Consider the following 19,720-nt stretch of genomic DNA (forward strand, 5'->3'; position numbering starts at 1 on the left):
ATCAGACACCAGGAGGAAGGTCCTGTGGTGAGGATAAAGAAGGTGTTTGGAGGAGGCCATGGGGAAAGAGCCCAGGGAGTTGCAGCTTTTACAAGAGGCACTATAGACAACTGCAATCCACAGGGCCCTGGGCTGGAACCCAGAGTAGAGGGCGGGCCTGGGTTCCCCCCAAATCTCCCAACTCCTGTTCAGAAACAGGAGAAGTTGATCCAGACTGTGGGAAAGATCACTGAGGTGAGCAAAGCTGCCAATAAATGCAGGACCCACCAAGGTAGAGGAGGAACTTTGTCACAATATATAAACCTATATTAATTGGCTAGTGTGTATACACATCACTGCCTTCTATTGGATAGACTCAAAAGCGCTCAGCTATGTTTCATAGGCCTTCTACTGCTAACAGCTAAGAATCATTTCCTTTAAGCTCAAGTGACAAGGGCCTGAGCTTTCGGAGTATGAAAATCTCTGAGTTCTAAGTTCCAAATGGCGATAGTGAAGATACAGTACCATCCATGGAGTCTTAGGATTCCGTGAATATATTACTACAGCATAATGTATTTCTTATAAAATTATGTACAGCTCAAGTAGTATGGTTGCTACTTGGCGGCGGCAGCAGCTAGCCAATATTCATGGCATAATCAATTTGCTTCCATTAGGGAGCGAAATTGATGATCGAGTCAGATATTTCTTTGCTACGATCCTGTTTATTTACAAAGAATGTTTCCCTGAACACAGAAGGAATGAACAACAGGAAGCAGTTTCCTTGCTTCCAGTTTCCAAGCCTGCTGTGCTCAAAAGAAGCTCCCTCTCCTCCGAGGGCCTTGCTTACCAGTTCTACACACACACGCACATACACACACACTCCCTCTCCCTCTCTCTTCCACCAACCTATCTTGTTTCAGGAGTGAGCTTGATAAGTTAATGGAGGGGATGGTATGACAACACTCTCTACAATGGCATATACCCGATCTCCGACTGCTAGCAGCAAATATTTCCAATGGCTGGACGATAGATGGGGAGGGCTCTAAATTACTACAGCAAATTCTTTCCCAGGTGTCCTGCTGGTGGGTTGTGCCCACATGCTTAGGGTCTATCTGATCACCATATTAGGGGTCGGGAAGGAATTTTCCCCTGGGTGAGATTGGGAGAGACTCGGGGGGGGGGGGGTCGCTTTTCTTTACAGCAAGGGACATGGGTCACTTGCAGGTTTAAACTAGTGTAAATGGTGGATTCTCAGAAACTTGAAGTCTTTAACTCATGATTTAAGGACTTCAGTAACTCAGGTCTATTGCAGGAGTGGGTGGGTGGGGTTCTGTAGCCTGTAAAGTGCAGATGATCAGACTAGATCAGTGGTTCTCAGCCAGAGCTATATGTACCCCTGGGGAGAGGCAGAGGTCTTCCGGGGGTCCGACAACTCTTCTAGATATTTACCTAGTTTTGCAACAGGCTACATTAAAAAGCACTAGCAAAGTCCATACAAACTAAAATTTCATACAATGACTTGTTTATACTGCTCTATATTCTATACACTGAAATGTCAGTACAATATTTATACTCCAATTGATTTATTTTTATAATTATATGGTAAAAACAAGAAAGTAAGTAATTTTTTGCAGTAATAGTGTGCTGTGACACTTCGTATTTTTATGTCTGACTTTAATGACTGACCTTGATTTGGACCTTAACTACTCTATTCAAGTCAACATCTCCTTAGTAGGATCATTTGTCATGTACTTAATTTTGAATTTTGCAGCGAACCTTCAACCCTGTGTCACTCTGCTTCTTGGCTTACCACTGAGTCTGTTCAGTAGCCAATTCCAGGCAGCACATAACTGGCACTTTAGAACCATTTTAAGCATACAGTCTAGATGAAAAGCACTATCTGGGGGTTAATAACAAAAGCCAACAGTACTCAGACTGCTGTCAAACACTTTCAGGTAGAACTGATATGTTGTATTACCTTCAAAAAGTCTCTGAGCTATGAACATTTTTCTTTCGTTAGCTTTTTTTGTAGATGGATCTGATCTTCCAAAGCTTGATAAAATAAAATTGACCAGTTTGTACAGTAGGAGAACATAAATATACTAATTATTAGGACTGCAAGTTTGTCACAGTGGTAGAAGTGTCATAGGTATGGTGATTTTTCTGGTTGTCTATGACTTTTCTTTGGTTCCATAGTCCTGCTTTCAGCATCGCGAACTGATATAACGGGAGTTGTAATGCTACTCAGGCCATGTCTACATCTAAAATTTTGCAGCGCTGGTTGTTACAGCTGTATTAGTACAGCTGTATAGGGCCAGCGCTGCAGAGTGGCCACACTTACAGCAACCAGCGCTGCAAGTGGTGTTAGATGTGGCCACACTGCAGCGCTGTTGGGCGGCTTCAAGCGGGGTTCGGTGAACGCGAGAGCAAACCGCGGGGAATCAGGTCTCCTTCCCCGGTTTGCTCCAGTGTTCCCCTAACCTCCGAACAAGCAGGTCTCCTTCCCTGCGGTTTGCTGGGTGGTTCGGGGAACGCGAGAGCAAACCCAGGAAAGGAGACCAGCTTCGCCGCGGTTTGCTCTCGCGTTCCCCGAACAAGCAGGTCTCCTTCCCTGCGGTTTACAGGGTGGTTCCGGGAAACGCGAGAGCAAACCGCAGCGAAGCTGGTCTCCTTTCCCGGTTTGCTCTCGCGTTCCCGGAACCACCCAGCAAACCTCAGGGAAGGAGACCTGCTTGCTCGGGGTTCGGGGAACGCGAGAGCAAACCGCGGCGAAGCTGGTCTCCTTTCCCGGTTTGCTCTCGCGTTCCCGGAACCACCCAGCAAACCTCAGGGAAGGAGACCTGCTTGCTCGGGGTTCGGGGAACGCGAGAGCCAACCGGGGAAGGAGACCAGCTTGATTACCAGAGGCTTCCTCAGGTATGCTGGGATACCTGCTTATTCCACGGAGGTCAAGAAAAGCGCTGGTAAGTGTCTATATTTGATTACCAGCGCTGGATCACCAGCGCTGGATCCTCTACACCCGAGACAAAACGGGAGTACGGCCAGCGCTGCAAACAGAGAGTTGCAGCGCTGGTGGTGCCCTGCAGATGTGTACACCTCCTAAGTTGCAGCGCTGTAACTCCCTCACCAGCGCTGCAACTTTCTGATGTAGACAAGCCCTCAGGTTTGGCCAAGCTGCCTCACTGTCTTGATGGGGGGAGGCCCTGCTCACTTTAAATAGCACTCTGATGACCTTACATATCATTTCCCCCTAAGCCTGTGACTTTTACTACATTTACCATGACTGCTCCATGATTTTTTTATTTTTAAAAAATTCCATGACAAATCTGAAGCCTTGTTAATTAGACTTGTATTAGGTGCTTAAAGACCAAAAATCTGACTGATTTAATTGAGAAGATAATTATTTTTTTGTAAAAATACTTCATACTCTTTCTAAATGGATATGGACTATCTTCTAGGTGATTGCATCAATGTGGCACACTGCTTGTGTATCACCCACAGAAAAATATTCTCCTTCATTATAAGTATCTATAGCTCTCCTTGAGGAGAAACTACTAAAATTGTGCTGGTGTCTCAGAAACATAGACTACAAATAGTGGGTTCATGATTATGGACATCTCAACAAAAAGAATATTATTGTTATAATTAGACATTAGGAGCCAAGCGCTGCCCTAGAATGGTAGCATGTGTAAGTCAGATAAGCAGCACAAGTGATTTTGTTCAGTGTGTGTGCCTTTAGAATGTATTCTGCATGGATTTTGCTACTGTCCACTCATTCCCCTCATGAGATTTACCTGTCAACTATTACTCAAGTGGCATAATCTTACAGAGGACAATGCTCAAATACTACAGGGTATTTATACCCATCCATGACATCTGCACATGCTACCATGCAGTAGTCCACAGTCTTGTATTCACTATCCCACATTTGAATGCAACCTTGAGCAGTTGAGCTAACACACACATGACCATGATTTTGTATTAACTGCAGATAGGGACAAGTCATATTCAATATCATGTCAGCTTTTTGCGGGTAGACCCTGTTCCCTAATTTTCTTGCAAAAACAAACTCCATGATAACGTCAAAAATATCAGGAATAAAATATGAACCAAACCAAGTAGGGTACAATTGCTGCTTATTCTTTGTGTAAAGAGATTCTGGCAACATGCGTTATCAAATGGATGGAAAGATCAGGAAAACTGACTTTAGGTCACCAGTCTCTAAAAGCAAATCTCAGACTACAGACATGCATGCTCTAAGGAAACATATATATGTTAATTCCAAAACAAAATTATCTTGTTAAATTGAGTTACAGTTTAAAATACATCAAATTCTGGAGCCTATGGCTGCAATTATTTAAAGTTGGATGCACAATAGTTTAAATACTGCATCATAGTGAAGTGTACGTAGCAGATCTTGAAGATGACCTAATCTACAGGAATGAGGTCTCTAAAGGGTTGAAAAGGTAAATTCTCTATTTATTTATTCTTTAGATTAACAAAATAATAACCAGAGGCACCCATCTGAACACTTTAGGTGCATCTGACAATACTCAAAATTATATATCAAGGAAAGAAACAGTAATGTTCTAATATAAACTTTCTAATACAATAAGGTGGGCACAAAACCGGTTGGAAAACCATACCCAGAGAGTAGTTATCAGTGGTTCACAGTCATGCTGAAAGGACATAATGACTGTGGTCCCACAGGGATCAGTTCTCAGTCCGGTTCTGTTCAATATCTTCATCAATGATTTAGATAATGGCATACAAAGTACACTTGTAAAGTGTGTGGACGATACCAAGCTGGGAGGGGCTGCAAGTGCTTTGGAGGATAGGATTAAAATTCAAAATGATCTGGACAAACTGGAGAAATGGTGTGAAGTAAATAGGAGGAAATTCAATGAGGACAAATGCAAAGTACTCCACTTAGGAAGGAACAATCGGTTGCACACATACAAAATGGGCAATGACTGCCTAGGAAGGAGTACTGTGGAAAGGGCTCTGGGGGTCATAGTGGACCACAAACTAAATATGAGTCAACAGTAACACTGCTGTAAAAAAAGCTAACATCATTCTGGGATGTATTAGCAGGAGTGTTCTAAGCAAGACACGAGAAGTAATTCTTCCGCTCTACTCTGCACTGATTAGGCCTCAACTGGATTATTGTGTCCAGTTCTGGGTGCCACATTTCAGGAAGGATGTGGACAAACTGGAGAGAGTCCAGAGAAGAGCAACAAAAATGATTAAAGGTCTAGAAAACATGATCTATGAGAAGTATCAGAGGGGTAGCTGTGTTAGTCTGGATCTGTAAAAGCAGCAAAGAATCTTGTGGCACCTTATAGACTAACAGACATTTTGGAGCATGAGCTTTCGTGGGTGAATACCCACTTCATCAGATGCATGTAGTGGAAATTTCCAGGGGCAGGTATATATATGCAGGCAAACTAAAGATAATGAGGTCCCACAAAAACAAAGAGAAACTGCTGAGCTTCAGTTCATCTGCAAATTTGACACCATCCACTCAGGATTAAACAAAGACTGTGAATGCCTTGCCAACTACAAAACCAGTTTCTCCTCCCTTGGTTTTCACACCTCAACTGCTAGAACAGGGCCTCATCCTCCCTGATTGAACTAACCTCATTATCTTTAGTTTGCCTGCATATATATACCTGCCCCTGGAAATTTCCACTACATGCATCTGATGAAGTGGGTATTCACCCACGAAAGCTCATGCTCCAAAACGTCTGTTAGTCTATAAGGTGCCACAAGATTCTTTGCTGCTTTTACATGATCTATGAGAGAAGATTGAAATAATTGGGTTTGTTTACTCTGGAAAAGAGAAGACTGAGAGGAGACATAACAGTTTTCAAGTACGTAAAACACTGTTAGCAGGAGGGAGAAAAATTGTTTTGCTTAACCTCTGAGGATAGGACAAGAAGCAATGGGCTTAAATTGCAGCAAGGGAGGTTTAGGTTGGATATTAGGAAAAACTTCCGAACTGTCAGGGTGGTTAAGAACTGGAATAAATTGCCTAGGGAGGTTGTGGAAGCTCCATCATTGGAGTTTTTAGGACCAGGTTAGACAAACACCTGTCAGGAATGGTCTAGATAGTACTTAGTCCTGCCATGAGTGCAGGGGACTGGACTAGATGACCTCTCAAGGTCCTTTCCAGTCCTTTGATTGTACTAGTAGTACAACAATAAAACATATGCCCCATTTTTTCCTAATCATCATCCTCAACAATATCCGCTTCTTCAGCAACCCTCCTAAGAAGTATGCCCTGAAGAGCAACAGATTTGGGCTATTTTTGACCAGGGCATTTCACAGGAATGAAGAACACCTTGCCAGTGATCCCTTCTCTTTTATATTGGGGGACGGTCCAATTTGAGCATCTCTGATGATCTACCCTATGGTGGTATGTCACGGGGAGACTAGCAGCCTCTCTGGTAGGAAGGTCCTAAACCATATAGGGCTTTGTAGGTCAACACCAATACCTAAACTCCATCCAAAAACCCATGGGAAGCTAGTGCAAATCATGGAGCACTGACTCTATGAACATGTTTTTAGTGGACACTCCAGTGGCTATTTATGGCACACAGACCTCTATTGAAAATGTGGGAAGGACTTTGTCCATTTCTTTGGTGTAGGTATGAAATTTAATATGTGAATGGAGGATGATTAATTAGGTGGTGTTTGGGACTGAGATTCTTTGTTTGTTTATTGAGTAGTGTGTGGGCAGAGTTAAGGTTATTTGCGTGATCGTATTTATGTCTTTCCATACTTACAAACATTTGATTTGATTATGTGTAACTTTAACTGCAGTCACTAAGAGGGCAAACTTTGTACCCCACTATTCCCATTCCCCCAGTGCAATAGTTTGGGAGAAACCCTATGAGGGGCATCTTGTAGAGTTTTTCTTCCCCTCCACCACTAAATACAAACTTTATCATGGGAGGGGATCAAGATTGCTCTAAATTATTAATCCGGGCAGTTTCCTGAACTAGCCATAATCACCAGTGGTCTGGAATGTGACACACTCCATAATACTTCCTTTTTAAGATCTGACTGACTACAGATAATGCTAAAAATTTGTTCCCCTACTTAAATTTCCTGCTATGTAAAGTAAATATCAAATTAAAACATAAGAGAAATGTTATTTTTTCTACTTTTCTTCTAAAATACAAGATCCAATTCTAATTAGTAAGAGTATCCTTTAACAAATTCAGGGCCCAATCCAGCAGGAAATATTTGCAGCCTTCTGGCTGGCACAACCCCCACAAAGCCACAGATGTTGCTGCTCAGCAGAGCCAGCTATTCACGTGAATATGTGGTCACTTGCTGAAGGACTAAAGCAGGGGTAGGCAACCTATGGCACACATGCCGAAGGCGGCACTCAAACTGATTTTCAGTGGCACTCACGCTGCCCAGGTCCTGGCCACCAGTCCAGGGGATTCTGCATTTTAATTTAATTTTAAATAAGCTTCTTAAACATTTTTAAAACCTTATTTGCTTTACATACAACAATAGTTTAGTTATACATTATAGATTTACAGAAAGATACATTTTAACATTTTTAGAAGGTATTACTGGCACGTGAAACCTTAAATTAGAGTGAATAAATGAAGACTCGGCACACCACTTCTGAAAGGTTGCCAACCCCTGGACTAAAGAAACAAAACAACAGCCCTTTTACATGGAGGAGCTGCAGAACAGCTCAGAGGGAGGCAAGCTCCTTCATATTATCTACATCAGAACACCAAGGGCTTTAATTGTGTCAAATCTGATACTTGGATAGTGTCTGTTACAGCTATCCCCTATTCCATTTTGTTTCTTACAGCTGTCCCCAGACTCCATTTTGTTTTCTGTTCTCCTGTGGCCGCCCTTCCCTGGCTGTTAAGTTGTTTACCAGGGCCACTGCCCTTCTCAAAGGGAGGGCCCCTTAAGTTGTTTAACAAGAGCCATTGCCCTTCTCAAAGGGATGGCCATTTGTGCTGCGTGCTAAGTGGGACCACTGCCCTGTTCAAAGGGTTAGTCCTGTTATCACCTCGTTGAGCCTGGGCTTGGCGTAGGGTAGGCAATGTCCAGAGCTGCAAGACCTAATGTGTTTTTAAGATCCTGGGCATGAGTCATAGGCCTCATGTGCTCTTAAGTCACCTATTGCACAGGACTATGTCCAGGCATGTCTCTGGGCTTACCTTCAGTTTTTTTCCCTGTGCCCCCTCCCCTGTGACAGAGGGAGCCTATCAGGATTACTGGCGGGAAACTGCCCAAGTTTGCCTTTAAAACCAGACATTTTTGAAACACACCTCAGAAAGGTTCCTGCATTGCTGCCTGGTCTGATCAGCCAGGGGTTCTGGGGGGTCCTTTCTCCGCTCTCGTTTTATTTTTGAGCGTACCCCTGTTTTTTGAACGCCCCCCCCCAAAGAACGAATTGCTACCTGAGAGATCTCCTGATTATTGAGACTGTGCCGAGCCCTCCTTGCCTCTTTTGATGTTGCTGCTGCTTCTGCCTTTGCTGCTGCCTTGGGGACTGGTAAGAATCCCTCTGTAAAACTTTCTATACTTTTATTTTATTATTTTAGCTGCTGGCTCTGTTTCCCCAGCACACAGACTCAAGCTAAACCTTGGTCTGTGTCTTAAAACCTCTCTTAAACTCCAGGGCTCTTTGCCGCTAAAAATAAGTTTGTGCCGCTGCTAAGCTCTGCTCCTGTGGGCTTTGCCTTGAGGCTCTCTGCTTTCAGCTGTATCCACCGCTGTAGCCACCATCCCTTGGCTTCCTTGGGAGCTGGGTCCTGGACACATACCACTCTGCCCTCTGTAACCTCCCCATAGCATAAGGTGCACTATAGGTCTTGTTTTTTTTAGTTTAATAAGTCATAGTTTGTTAAGATTGTAGAGCTTGTAAGTTTCAACTGCCTTGTTATAGTTTACTGTTTTGTTGCTCCGTATAGTTGCTTGTTATAGCTTTGCTTAGAATTGAGATATTTGTTGTTTTGCCTAGTCGTTGGTTAAGATAGATAAGGTTTTTTGCTGCTTAAATTCACCTTCCTGCTGTCCCGATCTCTCCCTGAACTTTCCCGTGTCTGTTTTTCCCCCGCTCCAATCTCCCCCTCTGTGTGCTTCTCCGTGTCTCCCTGTTATAACCCTTTGCTGCTTTTCCCCCGCATCTGCACTCCCTCCAAACTTCCCAACTCCTTGCTGCTTCCCCCCCTGCGTCTGCATCGCCCTCCGAACTTCCCAAACCCCTTGCTGCTTCTCCCCCAGTATAACTTCCCTAACCCTTTGCTGCTTTTTCCCCTGCATCTGCACTCTCTCCGAACTTCCCAACTCCTTGCTGCTTCCCCCCACCCCGCGTCTGCATCACCCTCCGAACTTCCCAAACCCCTTGCTGCTTCTCCCCCTGTGAAACTTCCAAAACCCTTTGCTGTTTTTTTTTACCTTTGTTTTTGGTGTCCGCTTGTTGCTTTAACCTCTCTCTAGCCCTTCTTTACACTTCTCCGCTGCCCCTCCCCTACCGAAGATCACCATCACACTGCTCCGTTGTCCTCACCCTGCAGGGCTTCAGAGTCTCTCGCTGCTTCCAGCCGCTCGTCTGCATACCACTAATCACTCACCCCCCCCCCCCCCCCCCGTTTCTTGACCAGGACTTTATATTGATATTGTATTGTTGTACAGTAACTCACATTTTACTTGTAATTATAACACCCCATTGGTTGCCTCCACTTTTCTGACATACTTTGTATTTACATTGATGCCACTGTGTTACATTGTGTATCTAGCTATTAACTCATACAGAAGCTACCATTTTATTTTGCATTTCTTTTGGGTACGCTTTGCATTTCCACACTGTATCTAGAGTTGCTTATTGACTGTACTGTATCCCATTGTGCTGAACCCCACTTGCTGTAGCCCACTATTAGAACTGCCTACACTGTTCAATAAGAAGAACCCCCCCCATCGTTGTCTATTGTAAACACCCTATACACCCCATCCCATCGTATTTCATTATTAAATTCCCACCACTTCCTTTTTTTCCTTTAATAGAGAAATTAATTGGAACCCCAGCTGTGTGGTAATTGCTCCCCAAGATCCCATATACCTGCAGGCAGGGACAGATAGGAGACCACAAGAGAAAAACCTGTGTGTGTAAGAGATGGTGGTGATTTGATAAATAGTATTCTTCCCTCTTCTTTTCTGATTAAGCCAGTACCCAAACATGGTATAAGAAGCACAAAGAAAGATCTGTGGCTATTTAATAATGCCAGGCATTTTCTGCAAAGGCAGAAGTGATAACCTAGATGTCCTGGACAAATTCCATAGAAATAATTAAATTCTGGCTACCTGAATTTCTCACATTATTTAAATTGTATATGGCACTTTTCAAAAGGGCTGTGTGTATAAATGAATATTTTGTTCGGTCAGATCCAAAAATGGAAAAGTTCTGAGTTGTTGTGTTGCTGTTCACTTGTCATAAACAGATAGCTAAGGGTTAATGTCTCTTTCACCTGAAGCACCTGACCAGAGGACCAATCAGGAAACCGGATTTTTTCAACTTTGGGTGGAGGGAATTGAGTGTCTGAGTCTTTTGTCTTTGTTTTCCGTCTGCCTGCTTTCTCTGAGCTTTGGAGAAGTAGTTCTACTTTCTAGTCTTCTGTTTCTAAGTGTAAGGACAAAGAGATCAGCTAGTAAGTTATATGGTTTCTTTTCTTTGGTATTTGCATGAATATAAGTGCTGGAGTGCTTTGATTTGTATTCTTTTGGAATAAGGCTGTTTATTCAATATTCTTTTAAGCAATTGACCCTGTGTTGTATCATCTTAATACAGAGAGAACATTTGTACTTATTTTTCTTTCTTTTTATATAAAGCTTTCTTTTAAGACCTGTTGGAGTTTTTCTTTACTTCAGGGAAATTGAGTCTGTACTCACCAGGGAATTGGTGGGAGGAAGAAGTCAAGGGGAGATCTGTGTGTTGGATTGCTAGCCTGACTTTGCATTCCCTCTGGGGGAATAGGAAAGTACTTTTTGCTTCCAGGACTGGAAACAGAGAGGGGGAGTCACTCTGTGTAGTTTCACAGAGCTTATGTCTGTGTATCTCTCCAGGAGCATCTGGAGGGGGGAAGGGAAAAAGGATTATTTCCCTTTGTTGTGAGACTCAAGGGATTTGGGTCTTGCGGTCCCCAGGGAAGGTTTTTCAGAGGGACCAGAGTGCCCCAAAACACTCTAAATTTTTGGGTGGTGGCAGCAGGTACCAGGTCCAAGCTGGTAACTAAGCTTGGAGGTTTTCATGCTAACCCCCATATTTTGGACGCTAAGGTCCAAATCTGGGACTAAGGTTATGACATCACTATAAAACCTTAGATGTGGATGGATTTCAGTGTTGTGTGAAATTATGCCTGAATACACAGTGTAATAGTGCTTTTAAATTAAAACTGAAATGTAAGTGTTGAGTATAATAATAATTATTAGCAGTGACCAATGGAAGCAGAGCAAAAGGAGTGTAAATGAGATTCATAACGCATCATCACAGCCCATTCAGTCTATCACAACTCTTGAAGCCCTAAGACTGGATTAACATGCCCCATATGCAGATCCAAGTCTGAGAGGTCAGTCATATCTGTCCCTATCTGTCCTTCACTTCCAACTGGCTGAGCTCCCTGTGTAGGGTTTCATGAGCCACGGCATTAAAGGGTAAGTGGGGTCTCCAAGGATCACAATGGGCATTTCGACTTCGCCTCCGACTTCCCTTTCTGGTCTGCGAAAAAAGTCCCGGCTTGCAGCTTCCTGAACAGGCCAGTGTTCCGAAAGATGCATGCATCGTGCACCTTTCTGGGCCAGCCTGCATTAATGTCAATGAAATGCCCATGGTGATCCACAAGCGCCTGGAGTACCATAGAGAAATGCCCCTTTCAATTAACATACTCGAAGACCAGGTGGGGTGGTGCCAGAATTGGAATATGCATCCCATCTATCAACCCTCCGCAGTCAGGGAAACCCATTTGTGCAACGCCAGCCATGTCATGCAAATTACCCATTCTTCTGAGCAGGATGCGATTAACGGAACTGCAAACTTGCATCAACACGATTCCAATGGTCGACTTTCCGACTCCAAACTGGTTAGCGACTGATCGGCAGCTGTCTGGAGTTGCCAGATTCCAGATTTCAATAGCCAACCACGTCTCCGTCAGCAGAGCAGCTCTCAATCTCATGTCCTTGCGCCGCAGGGTGGGGGTGAGCTCATCACACAGTCCCATGACAGTGGCTTTTCTCATCCAAAATTTCTGCAGCCACTACTTGTCATCCCAGACTTGCATGACGATGTGATCCCACCACTCAGTGCTTGTTTCCCGAGCCCAAAAGTGGCATTCCATATTGGTGAGCATGTCCATGAATGCCACAAGCAATCTTGTGTCATATGTATTATGCAAATTGAGATCATCGTCGGACTCCTCACTGTCAGTTCGTAGCTTACGGAGTAACTCAACTGCCAAACATGACGTGTTGGCGAGACCCATCAGCATATTCCTCAGCACTTTGGGATCCATTCCCGCAGAATAAAAGGGAAGAAAAAACAAGCAGTATAAAAAAGTTGAAAGATGGCGCCAAATGTGGACGGAAGCACAGAGATTGCTGGGATACAAAGTGATGCATCACGGGATGTTGGGACAGGACCCAGAATGCCCCACACCATCCACCCCCTTCCCACAAGCCACAGTGCCAGAATGGGAAGAGGTGCTCTATGGGATAGCTGCCCATAATGCACCACTCTCAATGCCCCTGCAAGTGCTGCAAATGTGGCCATGCCAGTGCGTTTGCAGCTGACAGTGTGGACACACTGTAGTGCTTTCCATACTGTGCTCTCTGAGGGCTGGTTTAACTCGCAGAGCTCTACATCTGCAAGTGTAGCCATGCCCTAAGAATGCCGGTTATGAAGGATCTGCCTGGGTTCCCTTGTTTGTGCATCTTGGGAAGCATATAGAGTTTCTCTTAGATTTGTTTGGGGAAGGATTTGATGATGTCCTTAAGTTCCTGGGTAAGTTGTGGTGTAAGGTCCTCTTTGAATTCTTTATAGTGGGTGGTGTCAGGGAGCTTTTGTTGGCCTCCTTAACATTGTCATCATGGCTGAAAACTACAATGGTGCCCCCTTTGTCTACTGGTTTGATCACTATCTAATGGGACTTCAAACCACACACCACACAAGGACCAGCTTCCTCCAAGACACAAAGGGCTTCCTCCACAAACTCCACAACATTAACAACCTCCTTTAGAACACCATCCTTGCTAACAGGGATGTCACTTCCATATACAGCAACATCCCCCACAATGATGACATAGCTGTCTGCCTCCAATATTTACAAGACAATGGAGAACCATCAGATATCCACCCCAAACACATCGCCAAACTTATCCATTTCATCCTCACCCATAACAATTTTTCAGTCAACAACGAACACTTTGTCCAAACAATGGGAAAGGCCTGGGGTACTAGGATGGGTCCCCAATATGCCAACATCTTCATGGGCCACTCTGAAGAAGAATTTCTGGACAAATGTACCACGAAACCAATGATATATCTGAAATACACTGATAATATTTTCATCCTCTGGACAGATGACTTGAACTCTCTTGTGGATTTCCACCACCACTTCAACAACCACCACCCATCTATTAAATTCTCTCTGGAACATTCCCACACTAGCCTCAACTTCCTGGACACCACAATCAGCTTCAATAATGGAACCCTACAGACAAGTATATACAAGAAACGCACGGATTACCACACTTACCTTCAGAGATCCAGTACACCCGAAACATATCAGGAAATCTGTTATCTAAACCCCAGGCACTCAAATACCAGTGAATATGCTCTTAGGAGAAAGACCACAATATATACCTTCACACACTCAAAACTGTCTTTCCCAAACAGGGACATTCCACCAGAGAAGTAGATCACACGATGAAACGGGCCACCCAAATACCCCTTGAGAACCTTCTACAATACAGAAATAAAACCCCTTCTGACCACACACCCCTTCTTGTCATCTTTGACCCTACACTGGAACCCATATGAGGTATCATTAAACAACTACAACCCTTGGTCAATGGGGACTCCATCCTGAAAGAAATCTTCCCTGTATCCCCTCTTCTGGCATTCAGACAACTCCCCCACCTCTCCAACCTCATCATCAGAAGCAAGCTCCCCACACACCTGGGCACACCAATCCAAAGTGGCACCAGACCTGCCAGAACAACAGACACAAAACCTGCAGACATATCTTCACTGCTACAATGATCAAACTCCCCACAACACATTTTTCAACATCTATGGGTCCTACCCATACCTATCACAATACATGGTGCACTTTATCCAGTGCACTTAGATGCCCCAGTAACAACTATGTGGGTGAAACCAGACAATCACTACATACTTGAATGAACTCACAAAGGAAAATGATAAAAGACAAAAACACCTTATCACCTGTGGGTGAACATTTTTCGCAGAGTGATTCCTCTATTTCTGACCTATCAGGCCTCATTCTCAAAGGAAATCACACACTTTCAAAAGACAAGCATGGGAACTTAAATTCATAACTTTGCTAGACACTAAAAATCATGGACTGAATAGAGACAGTAGATTTATGACTTATTAATAATCTATAACCATCACCCCTCCCCAAGCTGCATTCTCCCCCCACTTCCTGCATTCCTTTCCTTCCCTCCATGACTGGAGGTGTGTTAATGGGACACTTCATCTTGAAATATGTGTTAAATACTTATGCTAAACAATCCTGTTCCACCTTGTATTTAGCTGTGACACTGAGTACATTTCCCAGATCTGAAGAAGAGCTCTGTGCAAGCTCAAAAGTTTGTTACTTTAACCAACCAAAGAAGGTCCAATAGAAGATATTACCTCACCTACCTTGTCTGTCTAATCTCCTGTGACCCACACCACATACAAGTATGTCAGTCAGTGAGAGAAGAACTTGCCTGCCTCTGCCCATCTTCATCTGTTGAAAAATGAGTTTATCCTTAGCCTGTGGACCTGAATCTGCAGCCTCTGCCTAAGAGCAGTCCTCGTGGATGTCAATGGGAAATGCTTAATGAGGCCTGATCCGACTTCCATTGAAGTCAACAGGAGGTGGATCAGCTTCCATGGAGCATCTGCTCCTTGGAGGGAAGCAGTCTTAGGCATCCATACCTACAGCCTAAAGCAGTGTTATGCACCTATCAGTATCTTATGGCACCTTGGAAACATTTGGAACAAGCTGACATATGAGTAAGTGGGGAAGATAATAAGTCATCTTAGGATGTATTTTACACTTCTCTGTATCCAGGGAGGTCTGCAAAGCTTCCATGGACCAGAAGTTTCGGACACTGCATTTGCTGGAGGGGAGACAAGTCAGTGTTTTCAATGAAGTTCAAAAATGGAATTAGCTTTTCAAAAGATCGGTGTACAGTTTGCATGATTTAATACAACTGAAGGAAAAAGCACCGTAAAGTATTTAAAATTCATTAGTTCTTTCTAATTTTCTTACAAAGCTTTTTTTGTATTTTAACTAAATGTATATTTAAATTTCTCATTTCTAAACAGAATGCAAGTTTTTCCTAGCTGCATCAAAATAAATCATTTTACTACTACATGTGGCAAATTACATCACCAATATTTTACTACACTGCTTTACATCTTTGGGCAATTATTTGGGAAGCAGGTTGCAACGTGCTAGGAAGATTAATCTTTCTTTCTATATTTCCTCTTTATATTATTTACTTATTAATAGTTCCCTGCAAAAATCACTGATGTATATACAGGAAAGGAAAATCTGGGATTTTGTGTTATTTTGATAGTCTCCAATTGGTAAGACTTCCAAATGTATTGGGAAAGGATGAACTTATTCTGTAAATAGGAAATCTAAATAAAGCAAATCTAGTGTGGTTTAAGAAATTGCACTGTCATTCTGATATAGCTCCAGAAAGATCTGAACATTAATAAATCCATAATTAAGGAAAAAAGCATCGTTGAAAGAAGCATGTAATTGATCAAATCCTGATAGTTTCTAGTGATTGGGCATTTTATTATCACAAAATCCACTTCCTAGTTCTTCTTGTTTATATATTAATGTGACATTAGATCTGGCGCATTTCCACAGAAATATAAATGAGTTAAAATGTTTCAATTTTTGTAAAATGTTTCATAATAACTATAACGAAAATGATCCAGTTAAATAATTTCAGTGATGCAGTAAATTAGGACCCGATCCTGTAAATATTTACTCCTGTGAATAATTCCACTAAAGTAAATGAGACTTCTCACATTATTAAGGGTCTGTACAATGGGATTCAGTCCATTAATAGACTATTATTTCATAATCTGGATATCTAGATTAAAATCTAGTTTAGGTACAAGAAAAATTAGTTTGGTTGTTTCCACTTAATCTCTTGTCAAAAATAACATTTGTCCATATCTCAAACCACTAGAACCTTTGGCACCATCTGTCCATAGGGGGCATGTACAGGTAGTTTGGATTGGTATGAGGCAGACTGGAATAGCTGAGTGGGACTAGGAGATCATGCATCATGACTATCTGCACTGTACCTGATTCTAGCTGCAGCGCTGCTTCTACTGTTTTCTCTTTACTGGACTCCTAGATTAGCCTAAAATATTTTAAATAAATTGACTTTTGTCAAGTTAACTGATATTTTTGTAGTCCTCTCTTCATACCAGTTTTTGAGTTCGCAAGATCCACCGAAAATCTGTATGCTAAACGGGCAACTGAATTTAAATTGCATATTATGTTTTGTAAATAAAGATAGTTACCTACTAAATACACCATGGGAAGAATAATGTTGTATTAGTCAAAAAGATCTGAGGTGTAGAACTTGCACTTAATATTTACTGTCGAGCCACAACACTGGACTCCAACTCTCCAGAGTGAGCAGAAATATAAAGGCTTTGTGATAATATGGTTTACACTTGTTGTCCATTCTCCCATCTATCATATGATTTTGTAATTTAAAAAAAGTTTGTCATGCATGGTGTCAAATTTAAGAAATTTAGTTAATTTATCAGATTACTTTGTGAGTTTTAGAGCACCAAATCGATACAGTATTGTGGTTTTTTGACAGCTAGAAAAGAATCATAAACTTGGAATTAAGTATTCTTGGCACATCATACACATTTTAATACATAAAACAACTTCTTAACACGATGAGCAGCATTTTAAGCACTCGGGATTATGGCTGAGAGATCAGCAGATAAAATAATAAATAAAAATAATTCAAATTACGTTTCCTATTGAAATGTAGCATATGATCAGCTATATTAGTCTTTTCAAATCAGTTATTTCAGACATTAGATTTGGGTCCAATCCTGCCTGATAAGACTCTCAATGACATCAATAGGTGCAGGAACAAGCCCCATCATAAGAAAATATAGAAGTATATCAACAATTATTTAAAATATTATGCAATCAAGATTTAATTAAGAAAATAATAAAATTAATCAAAGAACTTTTAAAGGTAAATTAAGGAATATTTTAGCAAATTAAGACTATTCAACACTGGTTTAAACACTGCTGTTTTAAAGAGATGAAATGTTTGGTCTTATATCACAGAGTAATTCATGTTAAAGAGCAATGAAAAAGAGAAAATTATGTGTGGGAAAAAAACCCAGAATTTAGTCTTTGGAATTCTTTAGAAGTCTCAAAAGTCACTTGCATCATTTCTTCCCCTCCTGTTCGCTATATTAGAAGTTTTCTTTGAACTTACCATTTTTAGCCTTTTACAAAAGCATAAATTAGCCATAATACAAGTAAATTTGTTTTCTATTAATTTTTCTGTGCGTATGAATTTTCCATTCAAATGGTCTGAGTTAATATTTACATAATCTCTAATTTAAAAAGTGTTTTAATGACTGTCATCAGGTCAAGGTCAGGATACTTGTAATAAGGATTCCCACTACCAAGGTCTCTAGTAAGGTTCTCTAAAGAGGTCCATGCATGCTTAAACACACCTTTCATGCACTATCTATTTTTCCATCCATAGTATGACAACATGAAGCAGCTTTTATACTTTCCATTTTTATTACTTATGTGAAAAGAATGAGTCAATACTAACTGAATTAGTAAAACAATTTTTTAAAATCTAAAAACACTATTTTGTCTTCTCTGGTCAATTTTACTGAGGGAAACTGATTCAAACTCAGCCAACCAGCAACACCCATCTGCAGTGTATAATAAAAAGCAAGCACATTTAAGATCTTTCCACAGAAAATAAAATCCAGTACCCTGTTGGGATCATTATAGAAACAGAAGGTTAAAACTATTCCGCTAATTGGCAATCTGGCTTTTTTAGCAGTTACACTGAATCATTCTTTGAAAGCGGTGATAGTTCCCCTCATAGAAAACACTGGGGAAGTCAACAGTGAAGGCTGGCAAATGGCTATACATCCTGTTGAAGGAGCTGATAGTTCACATAGGAAAGCCTTTGGATGTCTAAACGCTCTCTGCTTCACACACAAAAGAAAAGCCCTTTCTTTTCCCGTTGCAACACAGTTTATTGTAGTTACCGAAAACTGGGAAACGTGTCCACTAACCCAAACCCAAAGATGCACGCTGTGTCTTTGGAGATGCTTCAAGAGGAGCACTGAATGAGTTTGGATGGGGGCAGTTCATCATCTCCAAATCCAAAGCCGTGTGAAGCTCAACAGCAGCAAGGAAAGTACAGAGGGAAACAGCTGAGCTTGTAGGGCTTTAGGTCTAACCTATAAAATATAATAAACAGTCCTCTCCCCCCACCCGCCATTTTTTCACTAACAGCCCTCCGTTTTCTCACTTTACTGGTAACTACTGTCTCCTCTCCAGCAATCCTGGTGACACGACTGTGCCTCTCTGGAGTCTGCATTCCCTTGGAAGGACCACGCTAACTAACACTTCCCACTGTAATTATGGCAATAAAGTTCACTTTGCTCGGCTTTGCTTTTATCTTTACAGAGACATCGCGGACTTTTGCACTCGTCCGAGCCTCAGCAAGACACGCTCGTTTCCAGCAATCCCTGTGGTTCCTGAAGGGCAGCCGGGCAAGGATAGCTGGAGAGGTAGGTACCTCGCTTGCGAAGTGTGGATCCTAACGCGCACACATGCAATCTCCTGCCTGTCAAAGTCGATTGCAGCCGGCAGCGGCAGCAGCCGATTCCCTGTGTCCCAGACATCTTGCCCACACACAGCGCTTCTCCTCGCTGCTACGCTGCCCTGCATTGCCTCCAGCCCCTCCAACACACGGCGCTGTGGATACACAGCCATGCATGGACGCACAGAGCGAGGCAGAGGCATCCACCTCCCCCGTGGCTGAACCTTACCAGCTGGCTTTGCTGTCTTCGCCCGGCTGGCGGCACGTAGGGTTCAGCTGGGCTCCCACAGCTGGTCCTGGTCCTGCCGCTGCTGCCGCCCGGGTCCCGGCAGCCAGCATCACTTCTCCATCAGCAGCAGCCGGCCAGCTCGCCGCGGCAGCGGCAGCAGCAGCCAAGCCCGGCTCGCGGAGCGAGTCGATCCCGCAATGGAACTTGGCCTTTCCGACTGACAGGCCCGGACAGCCAATCGCCGCCTCCTCTCGCTCGAGCCGGGGGGAGAGATCGAGCGGCGGGGACCAATCAGAGAGGAAGGTCCCGACGTTCGCCGCCTCCCTGCCTCAGCGAGCTCGTTTCCGCGAGAGCTGCGAGCCCCGGGAGCGCTGTGCCTCGAGGGCG

General features: G+C 42.9%; 1 protein-coding gene across 2 annotated transcripts in view; it reads right to left on the bottom strand.

Annotated features, from left to right (window-relative positions):
- B3GALT1 (beta-1,3-galactosyltransferase 1) overlaps positions 1-19,515 on the bottom strand; it is a 334,916-nt gene extending 315,401 nt beyond the window's left edge. For both annotated transcript variants that reach the window (XR_007768334.1, XM_050916293.1), the window contains exon 1: positions 19,334-19,515. The gene's annotated coding sequence lies outside the window, so the exon portion shown is untranslated. The remainder of the gene's footprint in view (positions 1-19,333) is intronic.
- Positions 19,516-19,720: the final 205 nt, after the last annotated feature.

This window comes from Gopherus flavomarginatus, chromosome 10, assembly GCF_025201925.1.
Source record: "Gopherus flavomarginatus isolate rGopFla2 chromosome 10, rGopFla2.mat.asm, whole genome shotgun sequence".
In the NCBI taxonomy this organism is placed as follows: domain Eukaryota; kingdom Metazoa; phylum Chordata; order Testudines; family Testudinidae; genus Gopherus; species Gopherus flavomarginatus.